The sequence below is a fragment of the Panthera uncia genome, chromosome B1, assembly GCF_023721935.1.
Source record: "Panthera uncia isolate 11264 chromosome B1, Puncia_PCG_1.0, whole genome shotgun sequence".
NCBI lineage: Eukaryota > Metazoa > Chordata > Mammalia > Carnivora > Felidae > Panthera > Panthera uncia.
The window spans coordinates 84,067,602-84,095,600 of NC_064811.1; the positions used below are offsets into that span (position 1 = coordinate 84,067,602).

Here is a 27,999-nt window from a genome sequence, read left to right on the forward strand (position 1 = left end):
GACATTCTGGTTGTTTCCACTTTTTGTATATAACAAATACTCTTGTATAAGTGTTTGTATGGACATAGGTTTTCTTTTTGGTAAATAGGTAGGAATGGAATAGGTGGATTATGATAGGTATACATTTACCTTTTTAAGAAACTGCCAAGCTGTTTTCCAAGTGGTTGTACCATTTTACATTCTCACTAGTTATATACCGAGAATTCCAATTCCCCCTGACCTGTTATGACCAGTCTTTTTAATCAGCCATTCTAATAGGTATGTAGTGGTATATAGCTCATTGTTATTTTAATTTGCATTTACCTAGTGACTAATGATGTTCAGCATCTTTTCATGTGCTGTTTTGCTGTCTATATTTCTTCCTTGAGGAAATGTCTCTATTTTTTCCCATTGTTTATGGAGTTCCTTTTGTTTGTGTTTATTTACAAGTGACAAATTAAACATTTACAGCTGGCTCAGAAGATTTTAAAGAGTAATAAAGTCATAACAAGGTATCATATACATGGAGGAATATGAAAAAGGCATGAAGGATTCAACTCATATTAGCTATTGCCTAAGTCACTTCCAAAACTAAGAGTGCAGAAAGCAGTATATGCTAGAGCTGGCTTATACTGCTTTATGAGTACATTTAAACATTTTTAGAAATTTTGCAGGCTGTTAAACACAGCCTTTATGAAGAATTAACTAGGTAAGCTGACAATTATGTTAAAATCCAATATATAAGAATAATAAATATTCAAAATTCATTTCCTCATTTTACTATTATCCATGTTTTTGTGGTTATGGTGATCATATCCGTATTATAGAAATATTATAGTTTGATAATATATACCTTCTTCTAATTCTGTGTTCTGTGATGTCCTGTGGTAGCCTGAAATGAGCCACAGTGGGATATTTACCCCAAGAAATTTGCAAACACCATAATCAAAGCTTTTTTTTTTTTTTTCTTTCCTGGTGAGCTAGTTGTCAAACATTTACTAGGTCACCTGTAATGACAAGGACCTTCAAACTGCACTGGGTTACTGTCCACAATGAATAATTGAAGCCTTAGTCACATGGAGAACTCACCTTTGTGAAGCACTTAATTCCTTAAGAACAGATTGATATTTTTGCTGCAGGATAAAGCTTACCGATTTTCCTTGCTGCTCTGTTTTTTTTGTTGTTGTTGTTGTTGCTTTTTTCACTTCCAGATTTGGGCATGCCAAAATCTACTGGATAAGAGAGGATGCCAATACATTATTTCTGTAGTCCCAAGTAAAAAATACAAAATATTTTATTTGGAGTAGAACTAGAAGGGCTGTTAAATACAGAAAACTGTAATGGGCAAAAAAAAGCAGGAAAGGCAAACAGCTCTATATAACCAAATTTATACTCATGTAAGAATAGGGGAAACTAAACAAAAATGAGAGGGAACAAATGAGGATGTAAGAGGAATGTTTGGTCTAAACCCCCAATCAGCTTTCTAATGGTGGACAAAGCATTTTTTTAAAGTCTATAAACTTACTGAAGATGTTGGATGTTACTGGAAATGTAAAGTTACAGATTCAGTAACATACTACAGAAATCCAGAGATAATCAAATTATGGGGGACAAATTCCTGGGGCACAACATAAAGCTACTGTTATGGTTGAGTGTCCATTACAATTTAATTTTAAAAACAATTAGGAGAAACTAAGGATTTCAGAAGGAACAGAAACCATCTTAAAAGTTCACAGTCTAAATTAAAGGCATATACATTTAAAATATAAAAGAAACAAACATGGCATATGACTTTCAGTAAGACATTTGTTATGTCTCACATGAAATTCAAATTGAAGTTAAAGTGTTTGCCTGACATGAAAAGATGCTCAACATCGCTCCTCATCAGGGAAATACAAATCAAAACCACACTCAGATACCACCTCACGCCAGTCAGAGTGGCCAAAATGAAGAAATCAGGAGACTATAGATGCTGGAGAGGATGTGGAGAAACAGGAACCCTCTTGCACTGTTGGTGGGAATGCAAACTGGTGCAGCCACTCTGGAAAACAGTGTGGAGGTTCCTCAAAAAATTAAAAATAAACCTACCCTATGACCTAACAATAGCACTGCTAGGAATTTACCCAAGGGATACAGGAGTACTGATGCATAGGGGCACTTGTACCCCAATGTTTATAGCAGCACTCTCAACAATAGCCAAATTATGGAAAGAGCCTAAATGTCCATCAACTGATGAATGGATAAAGAAATTGTGGTTTATATACACAATGGAGTACTACGTGGCAATGAGAAAGAATGAAATATGGCCCTTTGTAGCAACGTGGATGGAACTGGAGAGTGTGATGCTAAGTGAAATAAGCCATATAGAGAAAGACAGATACCATATGTTTTCACTCTTATGTGGATCCTGAGAAACTTAACAGAAACCCATGGGGGAGGGGAAGGAAAAAAAAACAAAAAAAAGAGGTTAGAGTGGGAGAGAGCCAAAGCATAAGAGACTGTTAAAAACTGAGCACAAACTGAGGGTTGCTGGGGGGTGGGAGGGAGGGGAGGGTGGGTGATGGGTATTGAGGAGGGCACCTTTTGGGATGAGCACTGGGTGTTGTATGGAAACCAATCTGACAGTAAATTTCATATATTGAAAAAAAAATAAAGTGCCTGGATTTTAGTAAGGTACAGTACCTTAAAGTACTAATAGTGATAAAGATTTAGAGTGATACACACTGAAGAATAGCAGTTTGGTATTAAATTGGAAGGAACAAATAATCCTTAAACCAGGCAGTACCCCAGGTAATCACTTTACTAATAAACTGGACAAAAATAAATGGAACTTTTATCAAACCAGCAGGTACATGCTTTATTTTTTTTAATAAATTAAAATTAAATTAAAAATGAGGTGCCTGGGTGGCTCAGTTGGTTAAGTGTCTGACTCTTGATTTTGCCTGGGGTCATGATCTCTGGGTTCCTGAATCCGCAGCCTGCCTAGGGCTCTGTGCCAGGTCAGTGCAGAGCCTGTTAGGATTTTCTCCCTTTTTCTCTGCCCCTACCCTGTTTGTACTCTCTTCTCTCCCAAAATAAACACATAAACTAAAAAAAAAAAAAAATGAGGAAATACATATTCCCAAGGAGATATCTTCTTTCTCTATCCCCAAACTTAAAATTTTATAAAGGAAATTGAGTAATCTCACATGAAAATACCTAAGAATATTTGAAATTAATAGATACAATAGAGAAGTGCCTGCTAAACATTTCCACAATTAAAAAGAAATAAATCACTGTTTTTTCCCTCGTCCTGATTCCCAAAATCAGTTCCTCTTTTTTTTTTTTTAAGTTTATTTATTTTGAGAGAGAGAGAGGAAGGGGGTGTAGAGGGGCAGAAGGAGAGAATCCCAAGCAGTCTCCTCACTGTCGGCGCAGAGCCTGACACACAGCTTGATCCCAAACTGAGATCATGGTCTGAGCTGAGATCAAGAGTTAGATGCCTAACTGACTGAGCCACCCAGGCACCCCATCAGTTCCTCTTTTGACTGACTTATGTAAGTGATTCCATTTTCTAGTCACCAGGATTCACTATACTTGAATAATCTTTTTCTTTCACTCTTCTCTTTCCTTATCAGTCTCCACTTTTATTTCTTTAGATCTTCAAATGCATATTACACCTTAAATTTTATAATATGCATTTTAAAAGGTTTTTATCATCATTATATTTGTATAACCACTCTGTGAGTTAAGCAAAAGTTATTAACATTTCATCATTCTATTAAAGGCCTCCAAGGTGACTGGCATGTAAATAAGCAGAATCACACAGGTTAAATGACTTGCCCAAGTTGACAGGACCAGTAATTACAAGTCCTGTGATTCTAATGTCAACATTCTTTTCATTACACCATGATGTCTCTCATCAACAGCTCATGTTTGGTCCATTACTAAAGATTCCTAGTTGGTTTCTCTGCCTGTATTCTTACTTCTTCAGTCTATCTTGCATGTCACTACCATATTGAACACAGTTTTTATGAAAAGATACCACAATAGGGGTAGCTCAGTCAGTTGAGTGTCTGACTTCCGTTCAGGTCATGATCTCATGGTTTGTGAGTTTGAGCCTCGCTGTGGGCCCTGTGCTGACAGCTCAGAGCCTAGAGCCTGCTTCAGATTCTGTGTCTCCCTCTCTCTCTCTGCCCCTCCTCTGCTCACACTCTGTGTCTCTCTCTCCCTCAAAAATAAAAAAAAAATTAAAAAAAAATTTTAAAGATACCACAATAAAGAAATTTCCAATGGTTTCCTATTATATAGAGAATAAAAGTCAGACCTTTATCCCTGCTTTCATACATCAAGTCTCTTAATCAAACTGGGCTCATGTTCCTTCAAATATCCTTCTAACTTTCCTGAGACTACGCCTTTGCTTCTAGCAGTGTTTCCCTTGAGTTACAAATCCCTGAGTAATAGTTATTACAGGGGACTTGGACATAATGATGTGTCTGTTTTTCTTATATATTTATTTATGGTTTATATGCTAAACATGTACGACTAGTACCTTGTGTGTTTTGATAGAGAGGGGGCAGGAGCATCCAGTAAAATTTTTGACATTAAAAATGTCACAAGTCACCAAGGACTTGGTGTGTCTGGTTGGCTCAGTTGGTGGAGCATACGACTCTTCATATCGGGGTTGTGAGTTTGAGCTTCACATTGGGTGTAGAGATTACTTTAAAAAAAATGAGTCGTCTGCAGTTCCACTTCTAATAATAAAGAACTAGGTGGGTTTTGATTATGCTTTAGCTGAGAATAACTAGCAACTAGAAAAGTGGGCCAAGAAAAAGAAAACCACATTTCTTTAAAGGCACTAAAAAGCTACCAAACTGGTGAAGATTGCAGGGCCAAGATCTAGGAGAGGGAGACACATCGGAGAGATACTTGAGTATTTAGGGCTCCCTTTCTGCTAGAGACATCTGACTCTATCAAAAGCAACTGAGAAAGTGAACACAGATTTTTGCAAACTCACAGGCCCAGGAGGGGGCAGGGAGGTTGAAAACTGGAGTTTAGGGCTCACAAGGAAGAAATAAACACCTCAGTCTTTCAGCTGAGGGTAGACTTTCATAGTGGGTAGACTTAGTAGTCAGTTATATGGAGTTGAGGACAAAATTAGGGAATTGGACAAAGTTCAGGAGAAAATATGCAGATAGATTTACAGAGACAAAAGGAAGAAAATGTGTAAATTTTTAAAGGTGGAAGAGACAGTGTAGAATTTTAAAAAGTCTAATATAGTTGAGACCCAGAAGGAAAGGAATGAGAGACCATAAAAAAGTGATACTTGAAGAGATGTCTAAAATAAGTAAAAGGCATCATGCCTCAGATTTAAGCAGCACTATAAACCTTAAGCAAGAAAAAGGCAAGGAAAATCACACCTAAGCACATCATCGTAAACTTGCTGAAAACCAAAGAGGAAAAATTTACGCATCCAGAGGAAAAAGACAAATTACTTTATCAAAACGAATGACAGTAAGACAGCTGCTTTGCAACCAAAATGATGCTATCTTTAGAGTACCAAAGGAAAATACTGTCAACTTAGAATTTACATTCAAACAATATAACTTTCAAATAGGCAAAATAAAGTTTTTTCAAACAAACAGAAATTGAGAATTTGACACCAGCATTTCTGCCCTGTAAAAAAGAGTGGACTTTGGGCAGAGAGAAATGATCTCAGATAGCCACTCTCACATTCTGGAAGAGATGAAGAGCAATGAAAAGGAAAAATACATAGGTAAATCCCAATAAATAGTAAGTTTACAAAACAATGCTAATATATCATGTTGTTAAAAACATACAGATTTAAAACATAATAACAGTAATTGAGAGGCGAAGGAAAATAGTCTTAAAGTGGTCTAAGGTAATCACATTGTCTAGGAAGTGGAAAAAGTACTAATATATACTAGGCTTTTAAAAGTCATGGATGCACATTCTCATTTCTAGAGTAACTAAGAATATTAAAAGAACATAAAACCACAAAAAATCAAAAGAAAAAGATGAAATAGAAAAAACACTTGAACAATCCCAAAGAAAGTACAGAAAAAAGAACAAAGAATAGGTGAGACAAAAAACAGCAGGATGGCAGCTTTAAAGCCTGTATATAATAATTATACTAAATGTAAATTGATTATCCCAATTAAAAGACAAAGACTTGGATTTATAAAGGTACACTTTTAACCTGTTTTCAAGAGACAAATCTTAAATATGAGAATGCAGAAAAGCTTAAAGTAAAAAGGTATATCATGCAAAAACTAATAAAGATTGTGCGGCTATGCTAAATCCAAGTAGATTTTAGACAAGAAGCAATTCAAGAGATAAAAAGTTCATGTGTCCAGGGGCGCCTGGCTGGCTCAGTCAATAGAACATAGGACTCTTGATCTCGGGGTTGTGAGTTCAAGCCCCATGTTGGGCATGGTGCCTACTTAATTAAAAAAAAAAAAAGTTCATGTGTCCAAGAGTCCTAATAGGAAACAAATGATACATTCAGGAGCATTTAAAGAAGGTTTATTTACAAAGGGACTAATTACAAATGTGTGTGTGTAGCGTATAAGAGAATTACAAGAATAGGTTCCAAGAGACAGAAGAACTTAATCAGAATCTGGAGGGAGAGAGAATTGTGAAGAGTTCACTGTGAGACGAGTAATGACCTGTGGTCAAAGTATAAATCCAGTTCAAGGTAACCTCTAGTGGAGGGGAAGAAAAGATATGCTCACCTCACTCTTTTCCACTAAGCAATCTCTTCCCATCAGTTACAAACTCATCATGGGGTGGTGTAAATCAGCTCTGGAACCATAAACATTATTAGCACCCTAGAATTCTTCATATATGGAAGGGGAGAAAAGAAGTTACAAAACATAATCATAGTCTCTTAAAACCTGCTTTTTTAAGCTGGTCATGAGGCCTAGATTCATAAACATAGCTGTTTTCTTTCACCATCCATTCTTTTTTTTTTTTTTTACTTTTTTTTTTTTAATGTTTATTTTTGAGAGAGAGAAAGAGGGAGTGAGAGACAGAGAGAGAGCATGAGGGCAGATAGAGGGAGAGAGAGAATCCGAAGCAGGCTCCACGCTGTCAGCACAGAGCCTGACGGCTCAAACCCACAAACCATGAGATCATGACCTGAGCTGAAATCAGATGCTTAACCAATTGAGCTATCCAGGTGCCCTATTCACCATCCATTCTTGGTTTCTCTTTTTGTTTGTACCTCACCTGGATGGGATTCTTACTGTTAGTAAGTTGATTAGTAAGTAAGTAAGTAAGTAAGTAAGTAAGTAAGTAAGATTAGTACTGTTGGTACTCCCAACAGTCATTCTTGTAAGATGAGTCCTAGCAGAGGTCCTTTTTGGGTTACCCTAGTTTTTTACTGGACTATTGGCTAAGAGAATACGAACAAACTTCTCAGAGAATACTGTTATAGTCCATATACAGTCATATTTATTCTGCTGTATAGCAGCAATGCAATTTCCCCCTGTTAAAAGGGATTCCCTCACCCTGCCAGTAGAGTGATTTCCTTCTCTCTTGTTGGTTAGTGACAGAAAAAGCCCAAACCTGCCAGTGAACAGTGTCCACTTCTAATTTGTTGAAGTATTAGGAAGCATTCCTCTCTTTAGTACCAAGACTACCAAAACCACTAAGTCCAAAGTTTCAGGGACCAAAAAATTCTTCAAGTGGGTTTTTAGGTATAATAGAGAACCTAACAAAAATGCATACATGTGTACCCCAAAAGACATACAACAGAATGTTCATAGCATCAGTCTTTATAATAGCCCTAAATGGAAACATCGCCAATATCTATCAACGGTAGAATGGATAAGTAAATGGCAATATATTCATTCATTGTATAACAATGAAAATAAATGAACAACCGACCCAGGTAACAACATGGATAAACCTCACAATATTTTCTTTAAAGATTTTTTTTAATGTTTATTTATTTTTGAGAGAGTGAGAGATGAGTGAGCAGGGGAGGGGCAGAGAGATGAACCTCACAATATTAAACAAAGGAAGCCAGACACAAGAGAATACAGTTATGTATTCAATATATATAAAAGTTAACCATTGGCAAACCTAATCTTTGGTGTTAGAATTTGGGAATGTGATTACCTTTGGGAAGAAAGAAGAATAATGACTAAGAAGGGGGCATGTTAGTGTTGTAGCTATGGATGTGGGTGTTGATTACACAGTTATCTTTACTTTGTGATGTTGTGCTAAATAATTATATTTGTGTACTTTTCTACATGTGTGTTATGCTTCCATTAAAAAACTTTTAAAAATTCATATAATAGCCCTCCTGTGTGTGATGTGCACTTTTTCTGAATGCTTTTAAGATATTTTCTCTTAGTTTTGTCAGTTTGACAATAACACACATTGGTAATTTTCCTACCTGTGCTTCACTGAGCTTTGTGGATCTGTAATTTCATGCTTTTCACCAAATTCAGAAAACATGCTCCCAGTATTTTAAAAAAAATAGACATATAGAAAATAGAGGGACCATGCTCATCTCCACTATACATACCTTCTGGGAAAGATGGCACTACATATTGGTTACTGCATTTAAGCATAATACTTTATTCTGAAGTCCGCATCCTAAATTTGGAGGTTATTGTCTCCTGGTTGGCTCCATAAACTGAACAAGTTTTCTAATTTGTTCTAAGTTCTTGTCCAGCCTGTCAACTCATAAGCCACTCACAATGAACCACTCTATACCCTTACCTCAGGCCACGTCTCCTAAAGTTCTCAAGGAAAGGATTTCCCTGTACTGTTGTGATTCAGGGCCACTATTGAGCGATGGTGTTGTATAGTGACCACTCACACCCAGCTATTGCCAGCTCGTTGCAGACCCTTTTGTGAATTAACAAGACCTAAACTTTTTTCTTTCATTAATTGGTCAGAGGGAACCTCCTTTGAAGCCAGTGTATATGGATTGAGGGAGAAGTGCTGAAGGAATAGGGGCAGATACTAATAACAGTAGTCTGAGTCACCTGCTTATTCAGTTTAGTTGTGGCCATGTACCCAGTTTTGTAGGGAGTGAACTGCTGTTATGCCCATCCAGTTGTATGATTGGTGAATCAGATAACACCAGTTCATGACGAGTAGTAGTTCGATCATTCACATAGTCACTTATGTCCCATGGTCAGGAGTTCCATCTCTATCAGGTACCAGCAGCAAACCAGGAGCTGCTTTTCAAAGAAACAAAACAAAACATTGGTTGAGGAAGATAGATCTTTACTCAAAAACCAAGGAATCTTGTAATTCTCCTATTGGCACTTACCCTCAGAGGCTTCATATAACATCTCTACCACATGAACTTCCAATACCATTGTATCTGCCTAACCATAAGGCCCAACTGGCAAGACAGTTTGCTCTGGGCCCCACTCAAAATTACAGTTACCCATAAAACAGGTTAGGTTACCCAAAAGTACTATTTTGTTGTCTCCAGAACCTAAAAAGGCCTGCCACACATTTTGCCTTTTTCTTTACTGTGGTGGTGAAAAACACAACAGACTGTCACTCACTTGAATGGATAACCTAACAGGTCTCTGGCCATTGAATCCCATGTTATCCCTCAATAACTGGAATGGGAAATGAGGGGGCACTTCCAGAGCAATACCTATATATCATATCAAAGTCTCTATTCATTTCCTCCAATGAAAATACCACACCTATAACAGCAACTACAATTGGCATCTTTGCCTGATAAAATCTTGCAGTAATCCAGTCATTCTTTACTACCCATCTGGTTTTTATACTGTCATTCCCTATGACCCATCTGGTGACCACAAAGGGAAGTTAAGTGGGAATGTGGTATGAATCACTATGCCAGCATGGTGGCACTAATTTCTACAAGTTCCCCAGGGATGCAGTACTGCTTTGGTGAGAGACAAGCAGTTATGAACTTCTACATAGCCCTTCCTACCATAATAGCATTCACTCCATTGGACAGGAAACCAAAATGAAGACTGCTTCAGTTATTAAAATATGTCTATTCTTACTACACATTAAGACTGGAGAAATAACCCCAATATGGGTCTCTCTGGACTCACTGTTAACCCAGATGCAGGCCAAGACTCCATCTGTCACTTAAGTTTCCTAGGCCTCCTATTTTAACCAGTTGTCCAGGATTAGGTTTTGGGTCTCTAGGTATTAATATAAGTTAAGAGACAGTATCTAATAAGCCTCAGGAGGTCTGGTATTTTCCTTTCTCCATGAAATGGCCACTAGAGAAGAATTAGGGCAGTGATCCCGTAATTTGCTCACCAGGGGAGCTTCAAAAAATATCAATGCCTGGGTCTCACTCTCTGAAATTATGGTTTAATTGGCCTGGATGTTCTTGAGAATTCTACGGTGGTCTAAAGTACAGACAGGTTTGGGAAGCATGGGATTAGGGGAAGGTTCATGGTTATACACCTGTGGCAGCATTGCAGGGTTTTTCTTCAAAGGGACCCAATCTTTCTCCATCATCAAAGAGTTCCAGGTCTGTGAACTGGATGAGATGCTTCAAATTTCATTATGACAACACAAGTTAGTTTAGAATTTTCCCACCTATATATGTCAAGCAGCAAATTAGTAGGCTACTTAATCTATTACTTAATCTGCTTCCTTTCTTGTTGTCCTTTAACCATTACCACCTTTCCCTGAAAGTCAAAACACTCTGAATAACTTTCTCTTCTTTGGATTATTATGGTAATTGTGCCCACCATGTCTCTGATGGTTATATGCCATCACGTGGCCTCTACCAATTTGAGATTATCTTATTCTGAGATCAGGAAACTCAGTTCTACCACAGCATTTATCACCATCAATCTGACAGAGGGCAGCCACTTCAGAGCTCTTTAGGGATGCTTATACTTCTATCACTAATGCATCCTTAATGACTTGGTAAAAATGGAGAATGTCTAAGGAGCCCTTGTTTTCTCTTCTCTACAGTATGCCAGAGTATTTCTGGGATTCTGAAATTATTACTTCAAATTTCATTTGTAGGTCGTTTATTATTTGTAGACTGTTATTGAGCTCATGCCTCATCCTAGCAAACTATTAATGCCAATATATGAGATGTTGATTCTCAGGTGAGTGCACCCATGCTAATAAATTTGCCATGATAAAACCTTGTATTGATTCCCCCTTGGTGTAACATCCTTAGAACCCACTTCTATATATACTCCTCAGGTTTCTGCTGATCAAAATGGTAAGGTCTTTAACTCCTGTGTAGGTTATCTCATGCCAGAGCAGGCCATACTTCTCTGATTAGGTGATCTTGAGATTTATCTAGGGATACTGTGAGGTGATGAAGGTACGTTCTGAGAACAGATACCAGCCTATGAGAGAGCTGTTCCCAGTGCAGTCACCGAAAGCCTCTATGCAGAGGAGGCTAGTTTCCCCAGAGAGCCAAGTAAGTTTGGGGGATATGCAGGTTAAGCATTCTCATCTTCATTCTTGTCTGCTCAAAAGTCTCCATTCTGTCTTAGGGCCCCACATCTTTCTCACCAATGCTCTACCCTTAGACTAAGAAAACTGGAAGAACTGAGTATTTTATTGGTACTACAAATCTACCTTTTCTGCCCACTGCTTATAGGAGATGAAGGACTCCTTCAAAGCTGTGGTGGAGGAGTTCTGACACTCTCTATGCATTCTCAGCTACACAGTCATAGTTTTTACATTTTTCTTTTTCCTGTCTACATTCTGTTGAGGTTCATAAGAGAGGCCTGGTGGATCCACAATCTTAAATCACTATGGTTACCACAGTGATACATTCTCACCTTCACTCCATCCCATGCTATTAATAGTAAGTATAACAGTACCTTAAGCCATGGATCACTTGTGGTCCCTTTGTCTATAGCTATGAAGTTATCCCTGTGATTGATTTTACATGTGTGTGTGTGTATTTAATTCAACCTCAAAGGGTCCATCTCCTGTAACAGCTCTGGTACTAATTACTCTTTCAGTCAGGGTTATAAAAAAAATTGAAGGCACATGTGAAATAATTTAAGAATGAAAAAGATTGGTGAAAATAAATTACACTAAAATCAGGAACTTTGTTTTTTCAAAAGATGCTACTGAGAAAATGAAAAGACAAACCATACTATGAGAAAGGATATTTGGTTATATATGTGTGTTCAAGAACTCATATCCAGGATAAAGAAGTCCTAAAAATCAGTCAGAAAATGACTGACAACCCAACAGAAATATGGGCAAGTGACTTGAACAAGCACTTCAAACCAGAGGATCTCTAAATGGCAAATAACATAAAATGGTGCTCAGTCTCAATAATCACCAGTAACATGCAAATTAAAGCTAAAATGAAATGCCACTACACACCCATCAGAATGGCTAACGTTAAAAACAGTGATGATACCAAGTGTTGCTCAGGGTGTGGAGACTGTGAAACTTTCATATACTTTTGGTGGGGATATAAATAACATAAACTTTGGAAAACTGTCATTCTTTATACAGTGTGAACATACCTCGAGACCAAGGAATTTTAATCCTAAGTATTCTCTCAAAAGAAGTCTTCCCATTCACACCGAGAGACACATAAGAGAATGTTTATGGCATCATTATTGGTTAATAGCCCCAGGGGAGAAAAACCCAAGTATCAACAACAGGATGGATAAATATATTTGGTGTAGTCATACAATGGAATATAGCAATGAATGTGAACTTTTACAAACAATACAGAACAATCTCATATACATATGAAATGCACACCTAATATCATTTATGTAAGGTTGAAAGTGAGGCAAAATTGGTCTATGGTTAGAAACTGGAAGAATGATGACATTGGGGAGAAAGGCAGGATAGTTATTGAGGGGTTGCATACTATGTAAACAGTAATACTCTATTTTCTGAGTGGTGGATACAGTGATATTTTTACTTTAGGATAGATCATTTATTTCCGTAGTATTCTATATTTTGATTTTTTAAAAGGTGGGCCTAAAAAGACTGGAACTATTTGTTTATGCCTCCATGCCCCTCTCCATTAATTCAAATACTTCTTCCTTCAAGGTCCAGTTCAGATTCCGTATCTTACATGAAGTCCAACCACTTCAGATAGAGGCAATTTATCTTTCTATATGGTTTTTATTACATCCTCAGAGAGGCAGTATAACAATAGAAATAGTATGGGCAAAGGGGTTTGGGCTTCAATCTGTAAGGCAAATAAAAGTAGGATAGTGACATGGTCATATTTGTATCTGCATACCATAAACGTGTTTAACCAACTTTACTTATACAGATTTCTTTGAATATGTGGGCAAATATAAAACTTTATATATACCTGTAAGTATGTAATATGCTACACTGTTATAATATTTGTTCCCAATGAATAATTCTTCTTTGGTTTATGCCTTTTTGCAATATGCCTTTGGAGGAATAGATAATTTGGGGGGGGGGAGGAGGAAGTCTCTTTCTCTTGTTACCTAGCTCACCAATTAATCTAGTCTCTCAATGTCCTTTCTTCTTCCTTCAGTATTAGAATGCCCAAGTTTTAGCTTTGTACATTGCCACATAGTTAAGGACTATATTTCCTAGCCTCCCTTGAAAGTGTGGCCATATGACTATATTTTGGCCCATGACTTATAAGTGGAAATGACGGCTGCAACTCCTATGGCATTCCCTTAAGAAAAGGTAGCTAGAACAAAGGTATTTGTCATTTAAAATATTTTAACACAGATTGCCAGAGTGCTTTGTAAATAGGTTGAAAAGTTCACGTGTATACCAGCAATGTAAAACAATACCCTTTTACTTGGATCCTCACTAGCAAGAGGGAATTTAAAATTTTGCCCACTCTGAAAAGATGTTTCATCATACTCATAACAGGAGAAAAACATAATAAACTAATACTGATATTAAACATTTTCACTTTTCAATCTCAAATCCAAAAGTCTGATAACATACTCTAATGACAGTGCTATATGTTCTCAACTGTTCTTTATACAACACTTATGGAGGAAAATTCGGCAATATCATCAAAATTACACACACACACATATGCACAACTTGATCTAACAATCTTATTTCTGTAAATTTATACCACAGATATCTTGAACATGTGAGACAAAACTATGAACAGGATTTTTCATTACTACATTGTTTTTAAGAGCAAAAGACTGAAAACAATGCAAATATCCATCACAGAAGTTTGCAAAATAAATTCTGGCTTTTTTTTTTTTTTTTTTTTTTTTTGAGAGAGAGACAAAGAGAGTGTGAGTGGGGGAGAGTAGGAGAGGGGCAAAAGAGAGAGGGAGAGGGAGGGGAAGAGAGGGAGAGAGAGAGAGACACACACACACACACACACACACACACAGAGAATCCTAAGCAGGCTCCATGCTCAGCATGGAGCTCAACCTGGGGCTCCATCCCATGTCCCTGGGATCATGACCTGAACTGAAATCAAGGGTTGGACGCTCAACTGACTGAACCACCCAGTTGCCCCAATTCTGGCATTCTTGTAGTACAAATACTACGTGGCTGTTAAAGAATGAGTAATCTTATTATGCAGCTGATTAAATACCTCTAAGATGTATTGCAACCAAAAAAGTGAGATGTGGAACATAGTGTACATTATGATAAATTGTTTTTTAAAAAGGAGAATATAAATTTGTATAAGAAAGCTCTGGGAATTACTTCAAATCTATTAGAATGGCTGTTATCAAAAAGACAAGAAGTAACAAATGTTGGTGAGGATGTGGAGAAAAGAGAATTTTTGTGCACTGTTCGTGGAATTATGTATTGGAATAGCCACTATGGCAAACAGTGTGGAAGTTCCTCAAAAACTTAAAACTAGAACTACCATATGACTTGGCAATTCCACATCTGGGTATTTATTCAAAGACAATGAGAATGCTCCAAAGGATATATGCACACCCATGTTCATTGAACATGGGTGGCTATTTACAATAGCCAAGATATGGAAACAACCTAAATATACATTGAAAGATGAATGGATAAAGAAAATGTAGTAGATATGGAGTAAGTCATGGAAATAAAAGCCACAGCATAAAGAATATAATCAATGATATTGTAAGTGTTGTATGGTGACAGATAGTAGCTACACTTGTGATGAGCATAGCATAATGTACAAATTGGTCAAATTAGTATGTTGTACATATGAACTAATATAACATTGTGTGTCAACTACACTCAAAAAAAAAAAAAAAGAAAAATTCATGATCGAAGTTTAGAGGGAAAAAAAAGAAAAACGTCATATATATTTAGAATGGAATATCATTCAACCATAAAAAATAATGAAATCTTGCCATTTGCAACAACATAGACCATGTGGGCATAATGCTAAGTGAAATAAGTCAGATTGAGAAAGACAAATACCACATGATCTCACTTGTATGTGGAATATAAAAACAACCAACCAACCAGCCAAGCTCAGAGATAGAGAACGGACTGGTGGTTGCCAGGGGTGGGGTGGGCAAAATGGGTGAAGGGGGTCAAGAGGTACAAACTTCCAGTAATAAATAAGTCATGAGGATGGAATGTACAGAAGGTAACTATAATTAATAATACTGTTTTGCATATTTGAAAGTTGCTGAGTAAATCTTAAAAAGTCCTCACCATAAGAAAAAAAATTCTGTAAGTGTATGGTAACTAGACTTATTGTGATGATCATTTCACAATATTTACAAATATCAAATCATGCTGTACACCTGTACATATAAAGTTTTATGTCAATTATACCTCAATTGAAAAAAAAGAATACCATGACAAGAAAGACTGCAAAAGAAAGGGAAAAGAAAAAGAAAAAATAAGCTCTAGGAAGATACATGAGAAAATTGTAAAAGTAGTTGTGAGATGGATGGATAGATAGCTGTGGCATGAGAAATGGTGGAGGGGATATACATGTGGGAAATTTCAAAACATAAGTCTATTTATACACACGTGCACACACACACCATTTGAATGAATTACCTACTCAAAAAGAAAAGAAGTTTCCATATGGTGAATTCCCTAGTTTCCTTTATGTGATTTTTGTCAAGTCCATTTACCCATCTGATTCTTTCTTCTACTGCAAATCAGGGGTAAGATACACTTCATAGTACTTTGTGAGCACTTATATGTGTGCATAGCTCAGTGCTGGTTACATAATCAGCATTTAATGTTAGTTGAATTAAAACAATAGTTTGATAGTCTGTTAGGCCTAACTGGCATCTCATTATTATTTTACTTTGCATGCTCCTGATTTCTCCTGATTTTGAGCATCTTTTCACATTTGGAGTTACTCTTTGCTGAGTTCATATTCTTTGCTACCCAATTTTCTGTTGAACTACATGTTCCCTTAATGTGAATTTCTAAGAGGGCTTTGTGTATTACAGATGTTAAACCTCCTTATGAATATTTTTCAAAATTTATTGCACATCTATTAACCTTAATTATAACTTTTCTATGCAGGCTACTTTTTAATAATGACAAGTGTCTATCTTTTTTGAGAAGAATGTGTATTCTGCTCTTTTGGGGTGAAGTATTCTATAAATGTCAATTAGATCTAATTGACCGATGGTAATACACAGTTCAACCGTATCCTCACTGATTTTCTGCCTGCTAGATCTATCAATTACCATAAGAGGGGTGTTGAAATCTCCAACCATAATAGTGATTTGTCTATTTCTCTTTGTAGTTCTACTTTTGCCTTAGCTATTTTAATGCTTTGTTGTGAGATATGCACATTAAAGTTTATATCTTTTTGAAGAATGGACACCTTTATCATTATGTAATGCTCCTCTCTATCCCTGATAATTTTCCTTGTTCTAAAGTCTGTTTTCCCTGAACATAGCAACTATAGCTTTCTTTTGATTAGTATGAGATTGGTGGGTCTTTCTCCATTCTTTTGCTTTTAACCCGTATCTTTATATGTAAAGTAGATTTCTTACATGATTCCTGAGAAAATGGGGCACTACTAATGGCTGTGGGCTTCCTCCCTCCAAACAAACCCTAGGTAACTACAGAAATAAGGGAGCAAGGGCTTGAGGAATAAGATAAAAAAACTGAGAAAACCCTGGTAAGGGTCAGGAGTAAGTTTTTAAGTATTGTTCCTGGCACTTCCCTTCACTGCTTTGGGACAATCAGTCCAGACAACTGACTGCTACAGATATCATTAGCAACAACTTCCCAGTATAGAATAATACAAAGGGTCTGTTGAAGCGAGTTGCTGATGAAAAAAAGTGTGGGCTGAACAGATACTCTAGAAAATTGAGACATTCACTCTCCAACTCCTTCTCCAAACCTCTAGGGTTTTGATGGATGACAAGAGCCTTCTGCTAGATTATGAGTTTCAAGTTAAATCCTCACCAGAAAATTGAGACATTCACTCTCCAACTCCTTCTCCAAACCTCTAGGGTTTTGATGGATGACAAGAGCCTTCTGCTAGATTATGAGTTTCAAGTTAAATCCTCACCAGAGGAGTTTTCAGAGCAAACAGTAGCAACAGAGATAGAACACTATAGCTCCTCTGTGGTGCCTGGAGCTCTCTGCTCTCTAATCCTTAAACTTGTGCGAAGGGATAAAAATTAGGGTCTGCCCTTTTGCTCTTCCTCAATATCCATTATCAGAAAGGGTAGGAAAGAACAGAAGCTTGTGAACCAAATATCTAGACTCCTAGGAATATGATCACTATGTAACACAACAAGTTACACAACATATACCAACTGAAGCAGAATTATAGGAATAAATGTAGACATTTAATTTAAAAATTTTTAAAGAATTAAACAATTAGTCATTCAACAAAAAGTTTACTGAGCACCTACTAGTGTCAGGCACCGAGGATCCATCATGAACAAGATAGACAAAAATCTTTATTCTTGTACATTTTATTTTCTAGTGGTGGGAAATGGCATGAGGGACAGAGACAAAAGCATACAAACAACTTATTATCTAACTAAGGAATAAGCCATTTTAGAAGGTAATATTTGCTATAAAAATAAGGCTGATTGGGATTGTGAAAAGGGTCACAATTTCAAAATGAAACTAAACCTAAAATAGGAGTGAAGAGGATGTTGAGTGGGAGGTCAGTAATGTTTGAAGAAACAAGAAATCATAAAAAAGCCGTATGAGAATATTAGGTATGGAAACAAAAGAGTTTAAAGAACATCATAAATAAATTAAAATTAAATTAAATTAAAAAAAGGAACATCATAGATGGATAAACAGGGTTGATCAGATTTTAAGTTGCTTTTGAGGTACAGAATTTTAATATTTTTATGTAGTTAAAACCTCTAGATTTTTTACCCTTGTGGTTTCCTGTGTTTTCATGTTTGAAACACCTTCATCCAGAGATTTTTTTTAGCTTTATAATTGCAATATTTTAAATTATAAAATAGTATTTGTATATGGTAAGAAATTCAAACAAAATAGAAGGAAAGTAGAAAGTAAAAGACCTCATTAACTCTCCTCCATTATCCTTTCCATAGAGGTAATCATTTTTCTATGTATCTTTTCAGAAATTCTTTCTCTATGTATAATCAAATATGTATACATACATGGTTTAAAAAATTTATAGCAGCTTGCTTTTTCATTTCCCAATATGGATTGACTCCAGAGACTGAGGTTTTAAATGACAGTAGAATTTCATTTAGGAGGCATGATTACAGAGATAATAAAACGATCACTGGGTGGTCAGTGGTTGGGGGACAGTAGGGATGAACAGGTGGAGAAACACAGGGCATTTTTAGGGCAGTGAAACTATTCTGTATACTATAATGCTGGATACATGACATTATGCATTTGTCAAAACCTACAGAACTGTACAAAACAGAGTGAACCTTAATGCAAACTATGGACTTTAGTTAATATTAATGTATCAATATTGGTTTATCAATGGTAACAAATAAATATACCACACTAATACAAGATGTTAACAATAGGAGAAACTGAGTGTGTGTGTGTGAGATGTGGGAATTCTGTATCTTCTGTCCAGTTTTTCTGTAAACTTAGAACTGCTCCAAAAACAATCTATTAAAAAAACCTCATTTAGAAAAACTATTTTGTAAACTATTTTTGTAAAGCTTTGTATAGGGTACTTTAGAGATGGAGGCTAGAGGTCAAATATCAGGCAGGTTGTTGCTATGGTCCAAGCTTAAAATGATTAGTACTAAGGTAGCAAATGAAATTAGTTTGAAAAGATTTGCTAATATTTAAGAAAACTGCATCTGAGAAGTCTTTTTTTTTTAAAGTAATTTTTTGAGAAAGTGTGTGCACATGCATGAGTGGGGGAGGGGCAGAGGGTGAGCGAGCGAGCGAGTAAGAGAATCTTAAGCAGGCTCCACACCCAGTGTGGAGCTCAACGTGGGGCTTGATCTCATGACCATGAGATCATAGCCTGAGCCTAAATTAAGCATTGGATGCTTAACCAACTGAGCCACCCAGGTGCCCCTGCATTCTTAGAAATTTTAAGTAGAATTTAAAGTTTGTGATTTAAAGAGGTAATCTGTCAAAAATATTATGTTAATCAGGAACAGCAAAAAAACCCCACCAATATAGGCAAGAATTATGAGAACAAAAAAATATGGCTGAAAAGATGTGAATAGCCATGACTGACATGTTGACTATTTTTTACCTTAACACGACATGGAGGAATAAGGAAGTTATTCATCCATTACACTTGGTGTTACTCATGTTCTTAAATTGTTCATTTCCATATTTTTATAACTTACCTTTAATTTCTTTAACAAATCAGTCATTAACAAGACATTATTGGATGCTTTCAATCTAAATAGCACTATTTCATACAAAATGCAGCTATCAAATTTATTCTATGCACAACACAAAGCATTAGATTCCTGCTTTCTTTAATGCCTAATTCATCACACTTGGGAGTAGGCCAGTTCCATAAATTTCTGAGTTAAATAAGAATCTGTTCTAATATTTTGAATGATTACATATGAAGATTATAGTAAGTATGGCATTTCTAAGGCAAAAAGGTAGCTTCCAAAAAAGAAAAGGAAATTTCAAAGATCTACAGAATTAAGCTTTTTGTTATGTACGTATGCACGTATCTATGTACGTATTTACTTCTTAACTGTAATATTTTTCTAGTCAATGACTGCAAAAGTGGCATCTCAATATAGATGGTCCCTTGTGATGGTTTGACTCATGATTTTTCAACTGCATGATGGTGAGAAAGCAATATGCATTCAGTAGAAACTGTACTTCAAATTTTGAATTAGGGTTTTCTTTTGGGCTAGTGATATACAGTATGATACTCTCTAGTGATCCTGGGCAGTGGCAGCAGTCACAGCTCCCAGCCAGCCATGAAATCACCAGCATAAACAACCAATACATTTACAACCATTCCGTAACAATACAACTCTTCTGGTTTTCACTTTCAATACAGTATTCAATACATTAGGTGAGATATTATACACTAGGTTTTGTGTAAGATGATCTTGCCCAACTATAGGCTAATGTAAGTATTCTAAGCATGTTTAAGGTAGGCTAGACTAAGCTATGATGTTCGTTATATTAGCTTTATTAAAGGTGTTTTTGACTTAATATATTTTCAACTTATGATGGGTTTATTGAGGCATAACCTCATTGTAAACTGAGGAAGAACTGTATACACTCATAGAATTATGGGGTAGAGGGGCTGTTTCAAAGCTCACTCTATTCCACTACATGTCTCTAGAAATTTCCTACTAGGCAATTCTATATACTGCTTGTTTTTAGTACCAGAAGTATTACGGAAAATGATTTTAAAATAGCTTTACCATATGTTATTAATTCACCAATACCAGTTTTGTTTCTCCAATTTTGCTTTTATTTCCAGTTTGCTGCATTTCCTCTTAAAGCTGTGGGTAAGGCAAGGCAGTTAAAATATGGTTCCTCATAAAGAAAGGGGAAGTATAATGTGAGAACACCAAACACCAAAATCAAAATACTCTTTTTAGTAAATTTGTTTATCCCCTTAAAAATGTTTTAATAAATAAGTTGATAGGTTTAATAAAAGTTCTTTTTAAACATCTGCTTAGTTTCTCATGTAATGATCATTCATTCAACCCCAATCTATAGCCCAGGAGGGTAAGCCTGCAAATAACTTTCAGACATACAGGCATACCTAAGAGATATTTTGGGTTCAGCTCCAGACCACCACAATAAAGCAAGTATCTCAATAAAGTGAGTCAAATAAATTTTTTGGCTTCCCAGTGCATGTAAGTTATTTTATACTATACTGTAACCTATTAAATGTACAACAGCATTATGTCTAAAAAACCCAATGTACAAACCTTAATTAAAATCCTTTATTACTTGGGAATGCAAGCTGGTGCAGCCACTCTGGAAAGCAGTATGGAGGTTCCTCAAAAAACTAAAAATAGAATTACCCTACGACCCAGCAATTGCACTACTAGGCATTTATCCAAGGGATATAGGTGTGCTGTTTCGAAGGGACACATGCACCCCCATGTTTATAGCAGCACTATCAACAATAGCCAAAGTATGGCAAGAGCCCAAATGTCCACTGATGGATGAATGGATAAAGCAAATGTGGCATATATATACAATGCAGTATTACTCGGCAATCAAAAAGAATGAAATCTTGCCATTTGCAACTACGTGGATGGAACTAGACGGTATTATGCTAAGTGAAATTAGTCAGAGAAAGACAAAAATCATATGACTTCACTCATATGAGGACTTTAAGATACGAAACAGATGAGCATAAGGGAAGGGAAACAAAAATAATAAAAATAGGGAGGGGGCCAAAACAGAAGAGACTCACAAATACCGAGAACAAACTGAGAGTTACGGGAGGGGTTGTGGGAGAAGGGATGGGCTAAATGGGTAAGGGACACTAAAGAATTTACTCCTGAAATCACTGTTGCACTATATGCTAACTAATTTGGATGTAAATTTAAAAAAATAAAAAATAAAACAAGTTAAAATAAAAAAAATCCTTTATTACTAAAAATGCTAACCATCATTTGAGCTTTCAGTGAGTCACAGATCACCAAAACAAATAATGAAAAAGTGTGAAATATTGTGAGAATTACCAAAGTGTGACACAAAGACACAAAGAGAGCAAAAGCTGTTGGAAAATGGTGCCAACAGACTTGCTCTGCACAGGGTTGCCACAAACCTTCAGTTTGTAAAAAATGCATTATCTGCGAAGCACAATAAACAAAGCTATGCCTGTGTTAGGTGTTCCATTAATTTCATCTTACTGTTTCAATTCATCAATCCGCAACTCCTTTACCTCTTTTTTAGTATGGGTTTCATATTTCCTTAATCACATGCCCTACTTTTTCTTGGTTTAATCCTAACTTAGGTTGTACACATTCTCCATTAGCTTCTTAAGATGTACAAAATGTGTATTTTCTGAGACCTTTTAGGTTTGAAAATAACTTTATTCTAGCCCCATAATTAAGTTACAGGTTGGCTTATTCAGAATTCTAAATTACAATTAATTTTTCATCAGAATTTTCAAGCACTGCTCTATTATCCTTTTGTTTGCAGAGTTGCTACTCAGAAGTGCAGCACATTAACCTTTGTGTACATCACATGAAACCTGTTTTTTTTCTCTCCATAAACTTGTACAATCTACTCTTTGTTTCTGAAGAAGTCCAGAAATCTGTGTGGGGTCCCCTTAAGCATTTTATATTTACAGCAATCTTAATAAGATACCCAAGAGCCACATGTGATTAGCACTGACACACTGCACTATCAAACTGACCATGCAGCCCTACAGCAACCACTGTGAAAAACAAAACAAAATACAGCTATAATAAAAAGATGTGCTAATAGTGATATAAATAATTATGACAATGATAAAAGATAACACAACTGTGCATGTATATGTGCCAGGTGAGTTTAGTTGCTTTATATGTTTTAATCCACTAAATTTCTACATACAGTACAACCTTAAGAGGTAGGTTCTATCTATCTATCTATCTATCTATCTATCTAGGTTCTATCTATCTATCTATCCATCCATCCATCCATCCATCCATCCATCTATATTTCTTAAACTAGCTTAAAGAAATTTTTTTTAATGTTTACTTATTTTTGAGAAAGAGACACAGAGACAAGAGTGTGAGCAGGGGAGGGGCAGAGAGAAAGAGAGACAGAATCTGAAGCAGGCTCCAGGCTCTGAGCGGTCAGCACAGAGACCGACGTGGGGCTCGAACTCACGAACCACGAGATCATGACCTGAGCCAAAGTCGGACACTTAATTGACTGGGCCGCCCAGGCACCCCAATACTATCTACATTTTGAAAGGTTACATAATTTACCTTGGCAGAGCCAGAATTCTAGTCCAAACAGTTCAGTTCCAGAGTCAGTGGTCTTAACTGTTACGATATACTACCTTCCAGTAGTAAGGGGCAGAGGGTTTTTTTTTTTGTTGTTTTTTTTTTAAACGTTTATTTATTTTTGAGACAATCCAAGAGACAGAGTGCAAGCAGCAGAGGGGCAGACAGAGGGAGACACAGAATCCGAAGCGGGCTCCAGGCTCTGAGCTGTCGTGTCGAACTCACGAACTGTAAGATCATGACCTGGGCTGAAGTCGGACGCTTAACTGACTGAGCCACTCAGGCACCCCTAATGGCAGAGGTTTTTTTGTTGTTTGTTATATTGCTTTTATTTTTTTTTTCAAGTTTATTTATTTTGAGAGAGAGAGAGGAGAGAGAGGGAAAGAGAATCTCAAGCAGGGGATTTGACGTGGGGCTTGATCTCATGAAAAGTGAGATCATAACCTGAGTGAAACCATGAGTTGGATGCTTAATGGACTGAGCCACCCAGGCACTCCTTAAATTTATTATTATTATTATTGTTATTATTATTATTATTATTATTATTATTATTATTTTAGAGAGGGAGAGAGAATGCAAGCAGGGAGAGAGAGTCAGAAAGAGAGAGAATCCCAAATAGGCTCCACATTCAGCACAGAGCCCGATGCAGGGCTCGATTCCACTACCCTGGGATCATGACCTGAGCCGAAATCAAGAGTGACTCTCAACTGACTGGGCCAACCCAGGGCGTGCTGTTATATTGCTTTTAAATATATTTTCTTGACAAAATAAAAAGTTGGGGAACCTACATTTTCACAATTATAAAACTTAATAGTTGGTGAAATCTAAAGGCCTGAAGATCATCAGGTTCTGTGGCCAGTAGAGATCAAGAAAAATGAAAATCTGAGGAAATAACTGATGAAGCAAAATCTTGGAGGATGAGCTCCAGAACACAGGGTGCAGAAGACTAGGCGAGAAGGACTGATGCTAGTTATAGGAGGAATTATAGCTATCTTCAGAGGTGCTGGTGAGGAGAGCTTATCTGTTAACTAGAATTCAAGGTCATTGAAGCTCAAAATAAGTCTGGTAGTAACAATTAGACAGCTTAATAAATAAATAATGTAAAATAGTGAAGATTTGGAGGAATGGAAAAAGTAAATAAATCCAGGAATGGACTAACAGACTAGAATAACAGAGATGGTTTCAACACTAAATATCTTTAAGTCAAAGAATAAGTTTCATAGGAGTAAGGGAGTAGAAGATGTATAAACAAATATACAAGGTTGTGGTCAGAAGGTAGTATTTCTGAATTTAAGATCTCAAAGCCAGAGTAAAGACTCATTCATTGATGATGATACTAACCATTCATTATACACACAAAACAATTATACCTAGTCATAACAACCATTAATATCTTATTACAGGGGTGCATGGGTGGCTCTGTTGGTTAAGCATTTGACTCTTGGTTTTGCCTCAGGTCATAATCTCATGGTTCATCATGGTTCACAACCCTACATCAGGTTCTGTGTTGGCAGTGTGGAGCCTGCTTGGGATTCTCTCTTTCCCTCTCTCTCTGCCCCTCCCCAACTTGTGTACATACACACTCTCTCTTTCTCAAAATATTTCTCAAAATAAACTTAAAATATAAATGAAACAAGATTTAAATTTTATTTTTCAAGATTTAGATGTATTTTTTAAAAAACGTTTATGTTTGAGAGAGAGAGAGCACATGCATAGGAGTTGGGGAGGGGAAGAGAGAGAGAGAGAGGGACACACAGAATCTGAAGCAGACTGCAGGCTCTGAGCTGTCAGCATAGAGCCCAATGTAGGGCTTGAACTCACAAACTGCAAGATCATGACCTGAGCCAAAATTGGATGCTCAACTGACTGAGCCACCCAAGTGTCCCTAAATTTATTTGGTTTTTTTAATGTTTATTTATTTATTTTGAGACAGCGAGAGAGAGCGTGCACACGTGCCAACTGGCGACAGAGAATCCCAAGCAGGTCTGAACTGTGGGGCCGGATCCCATCAACTGTGATCATGACCCGAGCCAAAATTAAGAGTCAGACATTTAACCTTCTGTGCCACCCAGGAGTCCCATAAGATTAAAATTTTTTTTTGTTTGTTTTGTTTTTTAAATTTTTTTTTCAACGTTTTTTATTTATTTTTGGGACAGAGAGAGACAGAGCATGAACGGGGGAGGGGCAGAGAGAGAGGGAGACACAGAATCGGAAACAGGCTCCAGGCTCCGAGCCATCAGCCCAGAGCCTGACGCGGGGCTCGAACTCACGGACCGCGAGATCGTGACCTGGCCGAAGTCGGACGCTTAACCGACTGCGCCACCCAGGCGCCCCTAAAATTTTGTTTTTTAATGGTTATTTATTTTTGAGAGAGAGAAAGAGAGAGACAGAGCGTGAGAGGTGGAGGGGCAGAGAGAGAAGGAGTCACAGAATCCGAAGCAGGCTCCAGGCTCTGAGATTTCAGCACAGAGCCCGATGTGGGGCTTGAACTCACAGACTGTGAGATCATGACCTGAGCTGAAGTCAGACGCTTAACCGACTGAGCCACCCAGGTGCCCCAAGATTTAAATTTTAAGGTAAAAAGAATCTAAGAAACTATTCCCTATAATACACAGTAAGAATTTTTATTGATTCGGTTAGGAACTATCTCCTTTTATACATGAATGTAGTTCATGTAATGCATCTTCTCTAAATTTTAAGATGAAAGAAAGAAAGAAAGGAAGAAGAAAGAAAAAAGGAAGGAAGGAAGGAGGAAGGAAAAAGGAAGGAAGAAGAAAGGAAGATCAATGGATGAGAGACTTCTACTTACTGTATTTCTTCTACTTGGAAATAGCAAATCAGCTATCTACATCAACTGCTCAGGGAACCCAGTCACAGAAGAACTACATACTGTATAATTCCTTTTATATGAAGTTAAAGAACATTCAAAGCAAGGCAGAATAGCGGTGGTGGCAGCAGCGGCGGTGGTGGTGGTGGTACGGGGACCAACCATGGTTGGAAGGACCAAAAGAAGCTCTATTGCTTAGGTGTTGGATACATTATTCTCTCTATATTTATCTGTGCAGTGGTCACACCAAATTGTACCTTCGGCACCTCAGCATTTTACTATGCTGTATGTCTTAAATGAAGTATTTATTTTTTAATTCCTTTAAAGAAAAACTTCAGAAGCCTAAAGAATCTCACTCAACACAGCTTGTTTTGCCCTTGTCAAGACCACAAAGCCTTTAATTGAGAAAATTTAGTAGCTGTCTCCAAGCCTTTCCTCCCTTTATTTCCCTCACTCCCAACACACTCCTACCGCAATCATCTCCCCAAGGGTATTTCTACATATGACCAGCAGAGATTATTAAAGATAACCCCTAACAGAACAGTCCAGAAGACAAGGATGTTTGAGAATATTAAATTCAGAATAAACAAACTTCAGGGTCCTTCTTTCACTAAACCAAAAGTAAGTTCCCAAAAAGAATGGAAAGGAAATACTAATGTAAACAACCTTTCGATCATCACTTTGTATATAACGTTCTATATTGCTCTAGCCCATGAACCTGTATCTAAGCATTTTCATAGAATTTCCAATGTAATTGGATTTTGAACAAGGTAAAACAATAGGAAATTGGTTTATCTAGATCTGAATTCACTAACTCTCATACGGTTATTTATTTTTTTTAGTGAAAACCATCACAGATATTAAAAATCAAAGAGTCTAGAGAACGAAAAGTTACTTTAAAAAATGTCTTCCTTTCCTCGCTTTAAAATGAAAATAACAAGGGAAAAAATAAAGAATAAAACGTATTTATTACAACTAGCTGTTAACATTAAGTCACACAAAACGAAATACCGGACCATCATCAGTTCGTTGGTATTATGTTAATAGGTGGAGCTCAGAACTGTAAGGAGGCACCTTATTAAGATATCACACCACATACACAACACGCAGTCACCAAGGGCATTACTAGGGATATTTCACTTTGGTAAAAATAGGAAACAAAGTCATGTCAAGGCAGGTGTTGCAAGGAAGTGAAGCGGTCTCCTTCCACTCTTCAGTTTTTAAAAAGATATTAATAAAAATAAAATCTAAAGATCTTCACGGATACTTTAGCTTATAGTAGAAATCCTGCACCATAAAAGTCGCTTTAAAGGTTTATATTCCTTTACACTTTCCTAGTTTTAGTTAACCGAAAAAAGAACTGATCATCTGCAGAAGGAACTGAAAGTATCGAAAGAAGGAATATCACGGGTCTTATCTAAGCTGCAAAAAAAACACAAAAAAAACAAAAAACCCTCAGAGTTGCACAAAACTGCCGAGTGGCAAAGCTTAATTTAAGCAGTTCGTAGCTCAGGTATTTTAACTTTAAAAAAAAAAAAAACAAAAACAAAAACCTGGCTTGCAGGGGCGAGGGAACGGAGTTGGGCACCGCAGGGTAGACGGGGAGGGTGCTCTTAGATGAGTCTGCAAGGCTAGGGCCAAGGTACCCAACCAGTTCCAGGAAGAAGGGGTCGGGACGAGAGCGGCCGAAGTAAAAAGCGACGAGAGGAGCAACTCACTTTTGAAAGGCACTTTCCGCTTACAAAGCACTCTCACATGCTTTACCTCATCGCACACAGTATCCTTTCTCCTGGCCTCCACCGTCTACAGATGTGAAGGGCCCAGCGTGTACGCAGGCCCTCTTGAAAACCGTGTTACCACAGAGGGCGGCCCTACTCAATCCATTCCCGCGGCTCCGCACCTCGCGGCCGCGCGCGCCCCCTCGGC

General features: G+C 37.0%; 1 long non-coding RNA gene across 4 annotated transcripts; it reads right to left on the reverse strand.

Moving 5' to 3' along the window:
- Window positions 1-832: 832 nt before the first annotated feature.
- On the reverse strand, window positions 833-27,995 carry LOC125923696 (uncharacterized). Of its 4 annotated transcripts, none has more exons than XR_007458136.1 (3): window positions 27,792-27,995; window positions 8,982-9,176; window positions 833-1,211 (listed from the first exon to the last, which is right to left on the reverse strand). It is a non-coding gene; the product is annotated as an uncharacterized LOC125923696 (long non-coding RNA). The 4 variants fall into 4 exon arrangements; XR_007458137.1 differs by having other exon boundaries at window positions 8,982-9,179; XR_007458139.1 differs by lacking the exon at window positions 27,792-27,995 and having other exon boundaries at window positions 833-1,208; window positions 8,982-9,553.
- Between the last annotated feature and the right edge of the window lie 4 nt (window positions 27,996-27,999).